Consider the following 14,786-nt stretch of genomic DNA (forward strand, 5'->3'; position numbering starts at 1 on the left):
AGAAAAAATTTAAGATCGAAGGAAAGCTCTCTTTTATGCCTCATTCAGTAACATACAGTGCTCAGCATAATTGAGTACACCCAGTGTGAGAATTATACAATGACAATCAGGGGGGTCAACTGTTTCAGTTAGTCTTTGTAATACATGCTTCAGTTATTTATGCAATTATTTTATTTATTTATTTTTTTTTATTACAATATAATAACAAAAATACAAAAAAAAACAACAACAATACAGTCAAATACTGGCAGGTGCATGTGTTTGTGTGTGTGCGCATGTAAAGGTAACACACACACACACACACACATATACATATATATACACATACATATATACATATATATATACATATATATATATATATATATATATATATATATATATATATATATATATATATATATATATATATATATATATATATATATATATATATATATAAAGGGGGAAAAAATCTGATAGAAAGAAACCAGTCAGTGATAAGGAGTGATAACAATGCTAGTGATATAATGATAGTAATAATGACAGTAAACAAGCAAGAAAGGAAAACAGTAATAATCATTAACAACAACCACTACAATAATAATAATAATAATAAATCCCAAGTACTACACCAACTACTACTACAGAGATTTTCTAATTCAACTACTACTACTACAGCCACAACCACTACTACTACTACTACTACTACAACAATGTCTACTATTACAACGACTACTACCACTGATACTACTACTACTACATCTACTACTAATACTACTACAGGAATGACTGCTACTACAACATCTACTTCAACAACGTCTACTACTTCTGATACTACTACACCAACAACGACTACTACTACTACTACTACACATCCATTACTTCTAATACCACTATACCAACGACATCTACTACTACAGATACTACTTCAACTACTACTACAACCGCTATTACTACTATGACTACTTATTTTTTAATTACATCTAGTTTATTAATAAAAAGTATTTAAGTTTTCAGCATTTTGAGCGATATTTAGTGCATTCTCACCTACAGTACTCTCTGATGAGCTATTTCATATGTTACTGTAGGTTAAACAACAAACTATTTGTCTAATTTTATTTTATTTTCAGGATAAATATAGATACAAACTCAGATTTTACGAGAAAACGAAGTCTTGTGAACACAATGTCTATTGGTGCTCTAGATCTGCCAATTTTAGCTTCCCCCCCCTCGCAAAAACTGATTGGTGCAATTATGCATTAACAATGTTTTGAACTGTTATAGGGGTCGCCAAATGTATATTTACATTATCTATTATTTGAATTATTAACATTACTATTTAAAAATACAGATCAGAGGGAAATATTTCTCAGTATTAAACAACTGACCCCCCCATACATCTTGTTTTGACCTTCTTCAGGGGGGGATCAAGCATTAATTAGGGGGGTCAATCCCCCCCAACCCCCATTGTAGTTCGCACCCTCCTTACACCCCATTTTAAAAATGAACATTTGTATCCATTTCTCAGTGAATATAGGTAATGCATTTTGGTGCATGTAAACAAAACAGATTTATTAAACAGATATATTTATTAAAATAATAGTCACAATCATATTTAGAAATTTAAAGATAATACAATTAAAACAAAATATCACCAAAAAATTACAACCTACAAAATTTCAACTCAATTTTTTAACTTCTCTTGATTTTTCCTCTTTTAACTTTGTATTTATTTTTTTTCTATAGCATATAAATTTGGCTGTACTAGTTTTTAGACCGTTATCGTAAGTCATTTTGTTAAATAAGCTCCAGATGGCTTCAGTACTGACTAATCTAATGTATATGCACAAATATAATATTGTAGAGCTCCCTTATTAAAAATATTAATTTAAAAGATAGATTTGTGAGGGCTGTATTTATATATGCTAAGCATTGTACATGGAGCTCGTATTTGAAGAAGAAAAAATGTATGCAAGTTTTATTCTGAAGACCAAACGGAGCAATGATACATGCAGTTTGGTGCAGTTGAAGTGTGAGATGAAATTTTGATTATTTCAGTAAACTAGACTACTTGCAAGAAATACATTTTCAGTTAAAACTCCACAGCATATTTCCCAAAAGATAGCATTAGTGCCAGTCCGATTTTTCAGCAGTGCTGAAGCATTTCTCCCATTAAATTGGTCTTGGTTAAAGCAATACAAGCCATTAAAATAAATTAACCAGCCGTAAGAAGAATCATAACATTATACACTTTAAAGCACAGTATCTGGACAGTTACAGTGGGTATTAAGTATTGAACACGTCACCATTTCTCTCAGAAAACATATTTCTAAAGGTGCCATTGACTTTTGAAATTTTCACCAGATGTTGATAACAACCAAAAAAGTGCAGCTTAAAGATGGTTCTCATATGGAGAATAAAGTCACACACATGACTCAGGTGTGAGTTTCTCACAGACTTCAACAGAGTGTAAAAATCTTGATGGTTCTGTGGGTCTCGTCTATCAAATCTGATCTTTATTTTGTATTTTCTATTGAATTCGAGTCAGGCTGGGCCATTCTACAGCTTGATTTTCTTTCTCTGAACGCATCTGAAAGTATCCTTGGCTGCGTTTTAAATCATTGTCTTGCTGAAATGTCCACCCTGGTTTCATCTTTATCACCCTGCTAATGTAGATGTTGGACTGAAGCCGCTAATATTCATTTATAATGATGAAGGGCTGAAGAACTACAGAGAGATTTCAGCTGCTGTCTGGGCATTCACTGCCTCTCAACACCTTCCTTTCTTCATGTGTTCAATACTTTTTCCCTGTGGTATTTCATTTTATTACACATAACTTCATTTGTAAAATGATTAGATTTGTTTTCTTTTCATATATGTATTTCTTTGGTTGTTATCAACATCTGGTAAAAAAAATAAAAAATTTCAGCACCTTTAGAAATTTGTTTTCTGAGAAAAATGGTGACGTGTTAAATACTTATTTCCTGCACTGTAATCAAACAAAGAGACAGACTGTATTTTATTGTGCAAAAAACAACAACAACAACAACAACTAAAAACACACAATTCTATCAAGCATTGCAAATGACAACTGAAATAATGCTGCATGCCAGACAACTCGGAGGTAGGACTATTTCTTCTTCCTAATTGGAAATAATGTGGCTTGTTCTGCTTTAGCAAGGTTAGCGCAGAGCTACCTTATGTGAAACATATAAATAAACGTAAACAAGTATGTTTGCAGCACAAAATGGGTGGGAAACCTACTAATAACAACTATTTCTGAGATTATATTAGATTTATAGTATACTATATAATGTTCTTCTTTGTTTTTTCGTTAGCTGTATTCAAATGTCAGCTAGCATTCTCTATTATTTTTGTATTAGCAATAATTGGAGCAATAACAAGAAATGTTATGAAATACTCACATCTTATGTGGTGAAAATATGACTGTGACACACCACTGATGAAAACGCATTGAGGTTGGAAGTGAGGTCTACTGATATTCCCACCTTTGTGTCTGGATTGCAGCATAAGAACAGTTGAAATACAAAACTATTAACTTAACATTAAAGTGTCCATAGAAATTATATATTTAAAATTATAGCAAATTATGCATTTATAAACAAAAACCTAAATGTTTTGAATGACTAGAGAAAGCAACAAATTCATTGCACATCATTAGGTGGGCGGAACTGAATAGAAATTTTGGTGTGCTTTGCTTACTGTGACTCTGATTGGTGGATTTTCTGTTAAGCATCATGGGTTGTGCTAAACCAAGTAAAGATTCAGTATCACCAGGATGGCCGAGTGGTTAAGGCGTTGGACTTAAGATCCAATGGACATATGTCCTCGTGGGTTCGAACCCCACTCCTGGTAAGAACAAATATTTAAAAGATGTATTTCTTCAATAGATCTTGTATTATTTGGACCACAAAACAAATAAAATATAAAACGGAGTTCTCAAGCATACAAATGTAACGAATATGGCCGATCACACACATTATAATTTAGCTTTTATTCAACAAATGCATCAGCTAACACAGCGTCTGCTTCTCCCATCCAGAAAAGACTGGATGGTCAGTTGTAATCCAATCCCATTGTAATTACAACACAGAGGAATGCTTAGAACTGGACACACAGATAACTTCTATAAGCTCCTTGCTTAAGATTGAGGTTTTTAATGTAAACTTTTATTCTCTCTTTATGTGTAATCAAGTGTTTTACAACATGACTTTTGCTCCTGTATTAAAACTATAGTTTTAATACTTCTGCAATCAATATTTACTCTACCATAGCTAAACAAGATCATAGATGGTTCATGTTTGATGTCCCTGCAAAGCTAATTTGGTGTACTGAATGATTGTTTACATTTCATGTTAATATGTGTGCAACATACTAACATTTTATTAAACTTGAACATTTCTGTTTACACCAAAAATGCCTATGCAAATGACCACGCTTTGAAACCAAAAGTTGACTTCTCATTGGTCAACCCAACCCTCGGAGGGTAGGGGACAAAACCATGCTAATAAAAGCTTGTGCCTAAGGCCACCGCCCAGAGACTCTAGAAGACTACAGACCAGGGAAAGACTTGAACACAGAATTAGAACCCCAGGAGTGAACGCAGAGGACTTCAGGGAGCAGGCGGGGACCCAGACAAAATGGGTTAATTGCACAGCTCAGACGTTCTCATCTCCGATAACTTTATTTCCTTTGCGTCGAGAGTATGATTGAAGTTTAGTATGGCGTGAAAACACAAGTCAACACAACCAGTCCTTTTTGCCACCTAAAAACTTGAAATGACAGACTCCACCCCACTCCAATCCTCGCAAGGACAAAAGAACCGAACACCAGCTCACAACATGTTCAACAGAGGGAGTTCTTCACCTCTCAAAAGGAACGCAAGTAACACTTCCAGATTAGCAATGAACTAGTGCAAACTAAATGTAACCCTAAAGAGACCACAGAAGGGTTAAATTGGGTAATAAGTCTTACAAAATCTGAGATCTTTGAATTATTACATACCGTCTCAAACACTTCTTTTTCTTTATTTACTCTTCTCTACACTTGTATGAATGTGTGTTTGAGTTAGCGTCTGTTAGATTAATCAATAAAGTTACATTTTGTATAAGGAAAGGTGCCTGTGCATATTTATGAATCTAATGTCTTAAACTTCGAACTTACTACCCTGCTTAAACATAAATGGGTTTTTATTTTGATAGCAATAGCCATAATTAAAGTCAACTGTCCGTTCAAACAAATCGCTGGACAATTTGTTTGTTCGGATTTAAAGAGTCGATTCTTTTGAAGCCCCGTTCAAATGAATCTTCAATTCCCTTTGACCTAATTCGCTACACAAATTTTATAGAAGAATTGCTTGCACATCATCAGCATGTCCTACAGATATGCATGTCTGGATAAATCATGAATCACTCAATCTTTCAAAAACTGAACTGCTGGTAATCCAGGTCTCCCCAACTCAATTTCAACATACTCAATACACAATTTCACCATACAACTGGTCACCTTGATCATCACTCCTTTCAGGACCATCAGGTAGTGGTGGGCAAAGCGAGGCTTATGAAACACTGAAACAGTTGAAGCAAATGTGTCGAAGCTTCGAAACATTTCGAAATTCATCTCTACAGTGACACCTAGTGGTCATTTTTTATGCATTGTACTGGAATAGCTTCAGCTACAAACCAGTTTGTAGAGTCGAACCCTTAAGGGATATGGTGGAGTAGTGAGAGTTCCTAGTTATCATACAGAGTTAGTGAGTTCGAATCCAGGCTGATACAATTATTTTTGAATTGCTTAATATCAGTTTGAAATGCTCTGTTCTTGTATCGTTTTGTTTCAACATTGGTCTGACATCCGAATAAGCACTTTGTGAATAAATATGTCTTGTTTTGGTCATAAAACAGGGTTGTTGCTAGATCAGGCACGGTTGTGGCCGGAAGTTAACAAGAATTATTTATATTATTCATTAAATTTCACATTTATTGTATTTTAATATGTCTACCCAAACCCTAAACCCAACCATCACAGTACTGTAAAATATTTATTGTTTTACAGTGTTACAAAAATGATGCTAAATTGATGGCGTATCCACAGCTGTATCCTATCTCACACCATAAAACAAAAACGTTATTAAAATGCATGCAACCACGATTTCAGAGTATTTGTACAAGTCGGGATTCAAACCCAAAAGCCAATTGTAGCACAGCAACAAAGTGCACAATCACAGCCTAATAGGCTAGATGAGACTGAGTTTATTCCTGACCCTGTCAGTTAAACACAGATTCACCAGGTCTCGAAACGCTTCTGATATGATTGATGCTTTGAATCGCTTTAGTCACATGACCAGGTGTTTCGAAACACTTAAATCACGTGACCTGGGTGTTTCGGATCAGTTTCGAAACACTTGCGCTTGGGGATCTCGACATTGTGTCGAAACAACAGTTTCACATCAGCCATCCCTACCATCAGGTACCCTGGAGTGGTTTTTGATGACCTGCTGAAATTTACAGACCACAATGCTGCAGTCATCCGATCCTGCAGATTCAGATAGCAAGATCGGACCTCTTCTATCTGAACGTGCTGCTCAACTACTTTTCCAGGCTTTTGTCCTGTCCAGGCTGGTCTACAGCAATGCACTTTTGGCTGGCCACCCAAAACAACACCATCAACCTACTACAGCTGATCCTGAATGCAGCAGCGAGAGTGGTCTTTAACCTTAAAAAGAAGCATGTCACACCTTTATGTCCACCAATCATCATTTGACTACAAACACCCACTGGCTTCTACCACGAGACACCTACATCTACCACGAGACAACAACACAAATAAACAAAAATAGCTTTCAAGCATGCAAATTAGAATGAAAGACTGCTTACCTGAACAGCAAAGGTGAAGCTCTATCTTGTTCCTACAGCATACTCTTATACTAAAAATACTTAGAACCTCTAAATGAACCAACAGACTAATATTAAGTCCTGTTGTGAAATGACAAATTTTTACAATGCATTTAGTTGTGTTGTTTGTCTTTTCTAGAGTAACTGCCCAAGCTGGAATACAGAGATGCTCAACCCTTTTCCCGGAGATCTACCTTCCTGCAGAGTTTAGCCCTAAACAATCCCAACTAAACTAACTGTTTAGGATCTGCAGGTGCACTTGGTAATTAAAGACAAGTGTGTTTGATCAAGGTTACAACTGAACTCTGCAGCTCTCCAACACTGTAGATCGCCTGCAACATGGTTGGGCACCCTTCCTGTAATGACTTCACCCTTTAGTGTGGCATGACAGGACAAGGATGGCCGAGAGGTTAAGGTGTTGGACTTAAGATCCAATAGACAAATGTCTTTGTGGGTTTGAACCCAATTCCTAAACCATTTAATGACAATGAAGCTTACTTTACCATTACCTGATAGATCAGGGGTGTTCAAACTCAGTTCTGGAGGGCCGGTGTCCTGCAAAGTTTAGTTCCAACCCCAATCAGACACCTGGGCTAGCTAATGAAGCTCTTACTAGGCTTTCTAGAAATATCCATGCAGGTGTGTTGAGGCAAGTTGGAGCTAAAATCTGCAGGACACCGGCCCTTTAGGACTGAGTTTGGACACCCCTGTGATAGATGCTCATTGAGAATCTGATCCCCACTGTTATGACCAGGATGGCTTAAGAGTGGTTCAGACATTGGACTTCAGGAAACACTCCACCTTTTTTGAAAAAGGCTGATTTTACAAGTCTCCTTGAGTTCACCCATTGTTAAATCTATTTAGCAGATTTCTTGTTCTGGTGTGGTCACTTTTAGTCCTTGTGGGTTCAAACCCCACTCTGGGGTGAACATTTAAAATTAAAATTAAAAGGATTGAGCAAGACCAGGATGGCCGAGAGGTTAAGGCGTTGGACTTAAGATCCAATGGACAAATGTCCTCGTGGGTTCGAACCCTCACTCCTGGTAGAATGTTTTAAGTTGTTTGATCCAATGAAGCTACCATTACCCTCACAAAGAATATGATGCTACCAGTGCAAACCGTTGTTATGACCAGGGTGGCTTAACAGTGGTTAAGGTGTTGAACTTAAAGGAACATTCCAATTTTTTTTTGGAAAGGGCTCATTTATCAAATCTCCTAGTGTTAAACAGTTTACTTGAACCATTTTTTAATACATTTCTAGCCAATTTCTTATTTTTCTGCCGTTGGTCACTTTTAGTCCTCATGAGTTCGAACCCCACTCCTGGTAAAACATTAAATGTAATGAAGTTTACATTACCTTTACCTTAACAGACCCTCACTGAGAATCGGATGCTGCCCGAACTGTTGTTATGCCCAGGATGGCTTCGCAGTGGTTAAGGTGTTGGACTTAAGGAACACTCCACCTTACTAAAAAAGATTTTGTTCTGACGGGGTCACTTTTAGTCTTCATGGGTTCAAACTCTACTTCTGGTTAAAAAATAATAAATAAATAAAAACCATTTAATAGGTTTAAACCTTCATCTTCCTCTTAAAAGGGAAACAGTTTGTGCAAGACCAGGATGGCCGAGAGGTTAAGGCGTTGGACTTAAGATCCAATGGACAAATGTCCTCGTGGGTTCAAACCCCACTCCTGGTAAAATATTAAAAGTTGCGTAATCCAACAAAGCTACCATTACCCTCACAGAGAAGTTTATGCTGCCCAGTGCAAACCGTTGTTATGACCAGGGTGGCTTAACAGTGGTTAAGGTGTTGAACTTAAAGGAACATTCCAATTTTTTTTTTTGGAAAGGGCTCATTTATCAAATCTCCTGGTGTTAAACAGTTTACTTGAACCATTTTTGAATACATTTCTTGCCAATTTCTTATTTTTGTGGCGTTGGTCACTTTTAGTCCCCAAGAGTTCGAAAAACATTTAATGTAACATTAAATACATTTCTAGCCAATTTCTTATTTTTCTGGCGTTGGTCACTTTTAGTCCTCATGGGTTCAAACTCCACTCTGGATAAAAAAAAGAACATTTAAATAGTTTAAAACTCCACCTCCTTCTAAAAAAGTGGGCAAGATATTGCAAGACCAGGATGGCCAAGAGGTTAAGGTGTTGGACTTAAGACCCAATGGACAAATGTCTTCATGGGTACACCCCACACCTGGTAAAATATTTAAAGTTGCTTATTGCAATAAAGCTTACATTACCCTGACAGGCTCTCACCAAGAATCTGATGCTGTCAATGTCTTCATGTGGATGGGCTTCAAATCCTAGTCCTAGTAAAAAAATATATATAACAGTTATTTTTGGTTGTAATGTCACACAACTGGAGTGAATTTACAGCTGACATATATTCACAAAGTAACATACAAATGTTGAAATGCATAAATGAGCAATAAACAAATATTTAAGGAGAATTGTCATGATATGTAATGGATTAAAATGCAGTTTTTGTTTCATATAGCAGTTATCTTGCTCGGGCGATGCAGTAGGTAGCCTTAGCTGGGTCAGTTGGTGTTTCTGTGTGGTGTTTGCATGTTCTCCCTGCGTTTGTGTGGGTTTCCTTGGGTGCTCCAGTTTCCCCCACAGTCCAAAGACATGTGGTACAGGTAAATTGGGAAGGCTAAATTGTCCGTAGTGTGTGAGTGTGTATGGATGTTTTCCAGAGATGGGTTGCAGCTGGAAGGACATCCGCTGTGTAAAACATGTGCTGGATAAGTTGGTGGTTCATTCCGCTGTGGTAACCCTGGATTCATAAAGGGACTAAACTGAAAAGAAAATGCATGAATGGGATTTCTTGTTCTGGCGGGGTCACTTTAATCCTCATGGGTTCAAACCTCACTCTAAGGTAAAAAAAAAAAAAAAAAGAAGATTTAAAATGTTTAAAACTCCACCTTCTTTTAAGTGGACAGGAGAGTGCAAGGTCAGGAGGGTCAAGAGGTTAAGTAGTTGGCCTTAAGTTCTACAAATGTTTTCGTGGGTTTGAACCACACTCCTGGTAAAAACTTTAATGGCGAGAAGTTTACAATTTAAATTACCTTGACAGACCCTTACTGAGAATCAGATGCTGCCTAATGCCAACCATTGTTAAAAGGTTGAAGTTGAAAAGGTGAAGTTTTATTTTGTTCACACAACATACTTTTATCCAAAGGGACAACTGTGATCCTCAAAAACAAGCAACAAACCAATATTAATATAGTGCTGTTATGCAATGACGAGGCTTTACAATTCATTCAAGTGTTTTGTTTGCCTTTTCTAGAGTAACTGGTGCCCAAGCTGTAATGAATCATCCTTCTTCTGGTAATGAGGCACAGCGTAACATGACCAGGATGGCCGAGAGGTTAAGGCGTTGGACTTAAGATCCAATGGACAAATGTCCTCGTGGGTTCAAACCCCACTCCTGGTAAAACATTTAATGCAATGAAGCTTACATTACCATCAGAGTCTGATGCTGCCTAATGCCAACCACTTATGATCAGGATGGCTTAACAGTGATTAAGCGTTAGACACAGAAGTGCTCCATCTTTTTTTGAAAAAGGCTGACTTTACAAGTCTACTAGAGTTAATAATTGTTTGTAGAGGATCAAGAGGGAAGACTGGTTAAGGTGTTAGGCTTTAGATTCAATAGACATATGGTCCTGTCGGTTTGAACCCCAATCCTGAAGAAAAAAATGTAGTTAAACTATGGATCTAGTAGTACAATGATTATGTTTTTGGGACCACAACAAAGATAAACATAAAAAGGAGTTCTCAAGCATGCAAACTATAATGGAAAATTGCTTACCTGAACAACAAAGGTGAAGTTTTATCTTGTTCATGCAGCATACTTTTATCCAAACGGAGTCCTGTTGTTCAATACGTTTTTACAATATATTCAAGTGTTTTGTTTGCCTTTTCTAGAGTAACTGATGCACAAGCTTTAATGAGTCTGCCTTCTTCTGGTAAAGGAGAGCAGAAAAACAAGAACAGGATGGCCGAGAGGTTAAGGCGTTGGACTTAAGATCCAATGGACAAATGTCCTCGTGGGTTCAAACCCCACTCCTGGTAAAACATTTAATGCATTGAAGCTTACATTACCATGACAGACTCTCATCGAGAATCTGATGCTGTCCAATGCTGACTGTTGTAGACCAGAGTGGTTTAACGGTGCTGCTTAAAGAAACCCTCCATCTTTTTTTTGTTTGTTTTTTAAAAAGGCAAATTTTACAAGTCTACTAGAGTTAAACAGGGGCCTGTACTAGACCAGGATGGAAGAGTGGTTAAGGGGTTGGACTTAAAACTCAATAAACAAATGACTGAGTTCAAACCCCTGCCCTTAGAAAAATATGTAGTCGCACAATGGATCTTGTATTACACCACAACAAAATGAACTTAAAAAGGAGTTCTCAAGCATGCAAACTATCATGAAAATTTGCTCATCAACAACATCCTGTTATACAATGACAAGGCTTTACAAGGCATGTAGGTGTTTTGTTTGTCTTTTCTAGAGTAACTGATGCACAAGATGTAATGACACCCCCTTCTTCTGGTAATAGGCTGCAGAAAATCAACACTAGGATGGCTGAGAGGTTAAGTCGCTGGACTTAAGCTGCAATGGACAAATGTCCTCGCGGGTTTGAGCCCCACTCCTGGTAAAACATTTATTACATTAAAGCTTACACAATGACAACATGCACAGTGATGTTTAGGTACACTTATACAATAAAATGCATCACCACCATCACATTTGCTTAGTTGCGATGGGTTCAGAGACCAAATATGGATAAAAAGTATAATTCAAGCTATCATGAATACAAAATAGGGGTGGCCCAGTGGTTAGCACTGTTGCCTCACAGCAAGAAAGTCGCTGGTTCGAGTCCTGGCTGGGCCAGTTGTCATTTCTGTGTGGAGTTTGCATGTTCTTCGCTTGAGTTTCCTCCGGGTGCTCCAGTCTCCCCCACAAGTCCAAAAACATAAATAGGTGAATTGGATAGGCTAAATTGGCCGTAGTGTATGAGTGTGTATGGATGCTTCCCAGTGATGGGTTGCAGCTGGAACAGCATCCGCTGTGTAAACATATGCTGGATAAGTTGGAGGTTCATTCCGCTGTGGCAATCCTAGATGCAGCAAGTATTTACAAGTGTGGAGTCCCGTGAAGGAGCTCCAGATGGAGACTGTTGTTTTGTGTTCACCTTATGATTAAAGCTGTTGTACGTCCGCCGGTTCCAGCCTTAAAATGAGCGGGTTTGAGCCACTTGTACATTAAGGTAGCGTTCATAAAAAAACAAATCACCAGCGAAGAAATTCCACACAGAGGAACATAAACACCTCACAGTCAGCTAGCTTTTCAGAAGTGTTATTGCAGAGCAACAGAAACAGCGTGAAGAAGTATATATGCTCAGGCTTAACTTATCAAAAATTGTTTTCGACCAACGTCAAGTCAAACACGTAGAAGAAGAATTCGCCATTCTCGTTTTTATACGCCATCGGCCAGACACCTGCTTCACGTGAATGGCTGTGTCGTCAGTTTATGTTCCGCAAATGGTAAATTTAGCTTGTTTGGACGCTACTGTGCTTAAAATAATAGCTTCGCTACTGAAAAACTATTTTATTTAGAAAGTAGCGATGCTACCGCCACGCTACTGAGAAATGTAGTTACGCTAGTATCAGTCACTACTTTTAGCGAAGCTACTGTCCAACACCTGAGTATAGGTGAACTTAATAAACTAAACTGTGTGTGTCTGAATTAGTGTGTATGGGTTTCCCAATACTGGGTTGCGGCTGGAAGGGCATCCACTGAGTAAAACATATGCTGGAATAGTTGACGGTTCATTCCGCTGTGGCGACCTTTGAAATGGAGACTAAAGCTGAAGGAAAATAAACGAATAATTACAAAAATACTTGCTGATATTTCTCTGTTTACCACATACATTTTACTTGTTTAACTTCATAACTGCCTGAAAAAACCCTCAAATTAGGGTGGCATCAGAACCACAATTTAATCAGAAGAAATGGGTCAAAAAATGATAGAGAAATTGGGTTAAAACAAAAGTCTTTTGTCAGCATAAATATTATATATATCAAGAATGGGTGACATTTGTATGTAATTCTATTGTGATTTACCCTGGATGGATATTGAGCATTTTAATTAGTGTCTCAGCTTATTATAAAGCATAAGGCAAACGCCATGAGTTCTGGTTCAATCTTCATGCACTCTTACTGGACTTCAGCATATATTGACGTTGAGTCACTGTTCATCCGTCTCACAAGGCTTTCCTGAATACATCTGAATGTAATCACTCCAGGTCTGAAGCTGAACTGCTTACCATGCGTTTCTTCGCTCGGAAGGAAGTATCCTCCCAGTGGAAAAGCCATCACCTGTTGTCTATGCTGAGACATCATCTTTATGGCTGATTAGAGTGGTGATTACTTTCTGATAGGCTTTCCGTTGGGCTTGCCGGAGCTGGATCCACTGCAGCTCATTAGAAGAAGGCCACTGAAGTCTTACTAAGCACAACTCGCTGAAGGTTTGGCCTGTATAGTGCATCTGACAGCAAAAAAAAAAACAGAAGAGAGAGAAGAATGAGATTTTTGATATGCTGGTTTCATCATTGTTTTCTAATCTCAACATCTTTCTGAAGTTCTTTGATCCAGTGTGGTTAAAAGACCGCCAAAAAGAGGCAACATTATATATTTTTATGAAATAGTATCATCATCTTCACATTAGTCCACCTATGGTGTTGGTCAAAGGTTTTAGTGCAGCACAAACAATTGCAATTGATTTGGCATGACCACACTTTGTACATATTTAAAGGAGTCATAGAAGAAAAATCTGGATATAGACATATATGATTAATAAGAGATTGACATACCATAAGTCTCAAACACCATTGTTTCCTCATTCTCATGGAAATTCTGCATATGTCAAATTCTGTTGAAAAACAATTGTTGGCTAATTTTTAACAAAACACACAACGAATTCACACAGAATCATTAACTACCATGTATGTTTGTAATGAAGCAAAAAAAACATCATGTAATAAGTTATGCACTGTGCAAGTTTATGCACTGTGTCATATCACTCAGCTCTTACTGTACATTTTTTGGAGTAAAAGAATGCCAAAAACCTTCTACAAATCTACACTACCTGACAAAAGTCTTGTCAACTATGCACGTTTTAGGAACAACAAATAATAACTTAACTTCTAGTTGATCATTTGGTATCAGAAGTGGCTTATATGAAAGGCAAAGTCCTCTAGATTACGCTTATTTTACCACAATAAAACATGATCATGCCTTGATTTTTAATTATTTAATTAGGACAGTAAGGTCTGACTTTGCTTAGACAAAAGTCTTGTCACTTATCAGAAATAATGTCCAGTATAGAATATAAAGTCATGGTGCAGTGGAAAAAGAATGAATATCGTGTATGACTCCCATGAGCTTGGAGGACTGCATCCATACATCTCTGACTCAGATAACTTATTAATAAAGTCATCTGGAATGGTAAAGAAAGCGTTCTTGCAGGACTCCCAGAGTTCATCGAGATTCTTTGGATTCATCTTCGATGCCTCCTCCTTCATCTTACCTCAGACATGCTCAACAATGTTCATTCTAGTGACTGGGCTGGCCAATCCTGGAGCACCTTGACTTTCTTTGCTTTCGGGAACTTTGATGTGGAGGCTGAAGTATGAGAAGGAGCGCTATCCTACTGAAGAATTTGCTCTCTCCTTTGGTTTGTAATGTAATCGGCAGCACAAATGTCTTGATACCTCAGGCTGTTGATGTTGCCATCCAATCTGCAGATCTCTTGCACGTCCCCATACTGAATGTAACCCCAAACCATGATTTTTCCTTCACTAAAC

The 14,786-nt window shown here is 37.5% G+C and overlaps 5 non-coding genes across 5 annotated transcripts; all 5 read left to right on the forward strand.

Moving 5' to 3' along the window:
- Window positions 1-3,775: 3,775 nt before the first annotated feature.
- On the forward strand, window positions 3,776-3,858 carry trnal-uaa (transfer RNA leucine (anticodon UAA)). The gene has a single exon. It is a non-coding gene; the product is annotated as a tRNA-Leu (tRNA).
- Window positions 3,859-7,858: 4,000 nt separating this feature from the next.
- On the forward strand, window positions 7,859-7,942 carry trnal-uaa (transfer RNA leucine (anticodon UAA)). The gene has a single exon. It is a non-coding gene; the product is annotated as a tRNA-Leu (tRNA).
- Window positions 7,943-8,509: 567 nt separating this feature from the next.
- trnal-uaa (transfer RNA leucine (anticodon UAA)) lies at window positions 8,510-8,592 on the forward strand. The gene has a single exon. It is a non-coding gene; the product is annotated as a tRNA-Leu (tRNA).
- Window positions 8,593-10,265: 1,673 nt separating this feature from the next.
- trnal-uaa (transfer RNA leucine (anticodon UAA)) lies at window positions 10,266-10,348 on the forward strand. Its single transcript has one exon. It is a non-coding gene; the product is annotated as a tRNA-Leu (tRNA).
- A 558-nt stretch (window positions 10,349-10,906) lies between these two features.
- trnal-uaa (transfer RNA leucine (anticodon UAA)) lies at window positions 10,907-10,989 on the forward strand. Its single transcript has one exon. It is a non-coding gene; the product is annotated as a tRNA-Leu (tRNA).
- The last annotated feature ends 3,797 nt before the right edge of the window (window positions 10,990-14,786 follow it).

This window comes from Danio aesculapii, chromosome 20 (genome assembly GCF_903798145.1).
Source record: "Danio aesculapii chromosome 20, fDanAes4.1, whole genome shotgun sequence".
Taxonomy (NCBI): Eukaryota; Metazoa; Chordata; class Actinopteri; order Cypriniformes; family Danionidae; genus Danio; species Danio aesculapii.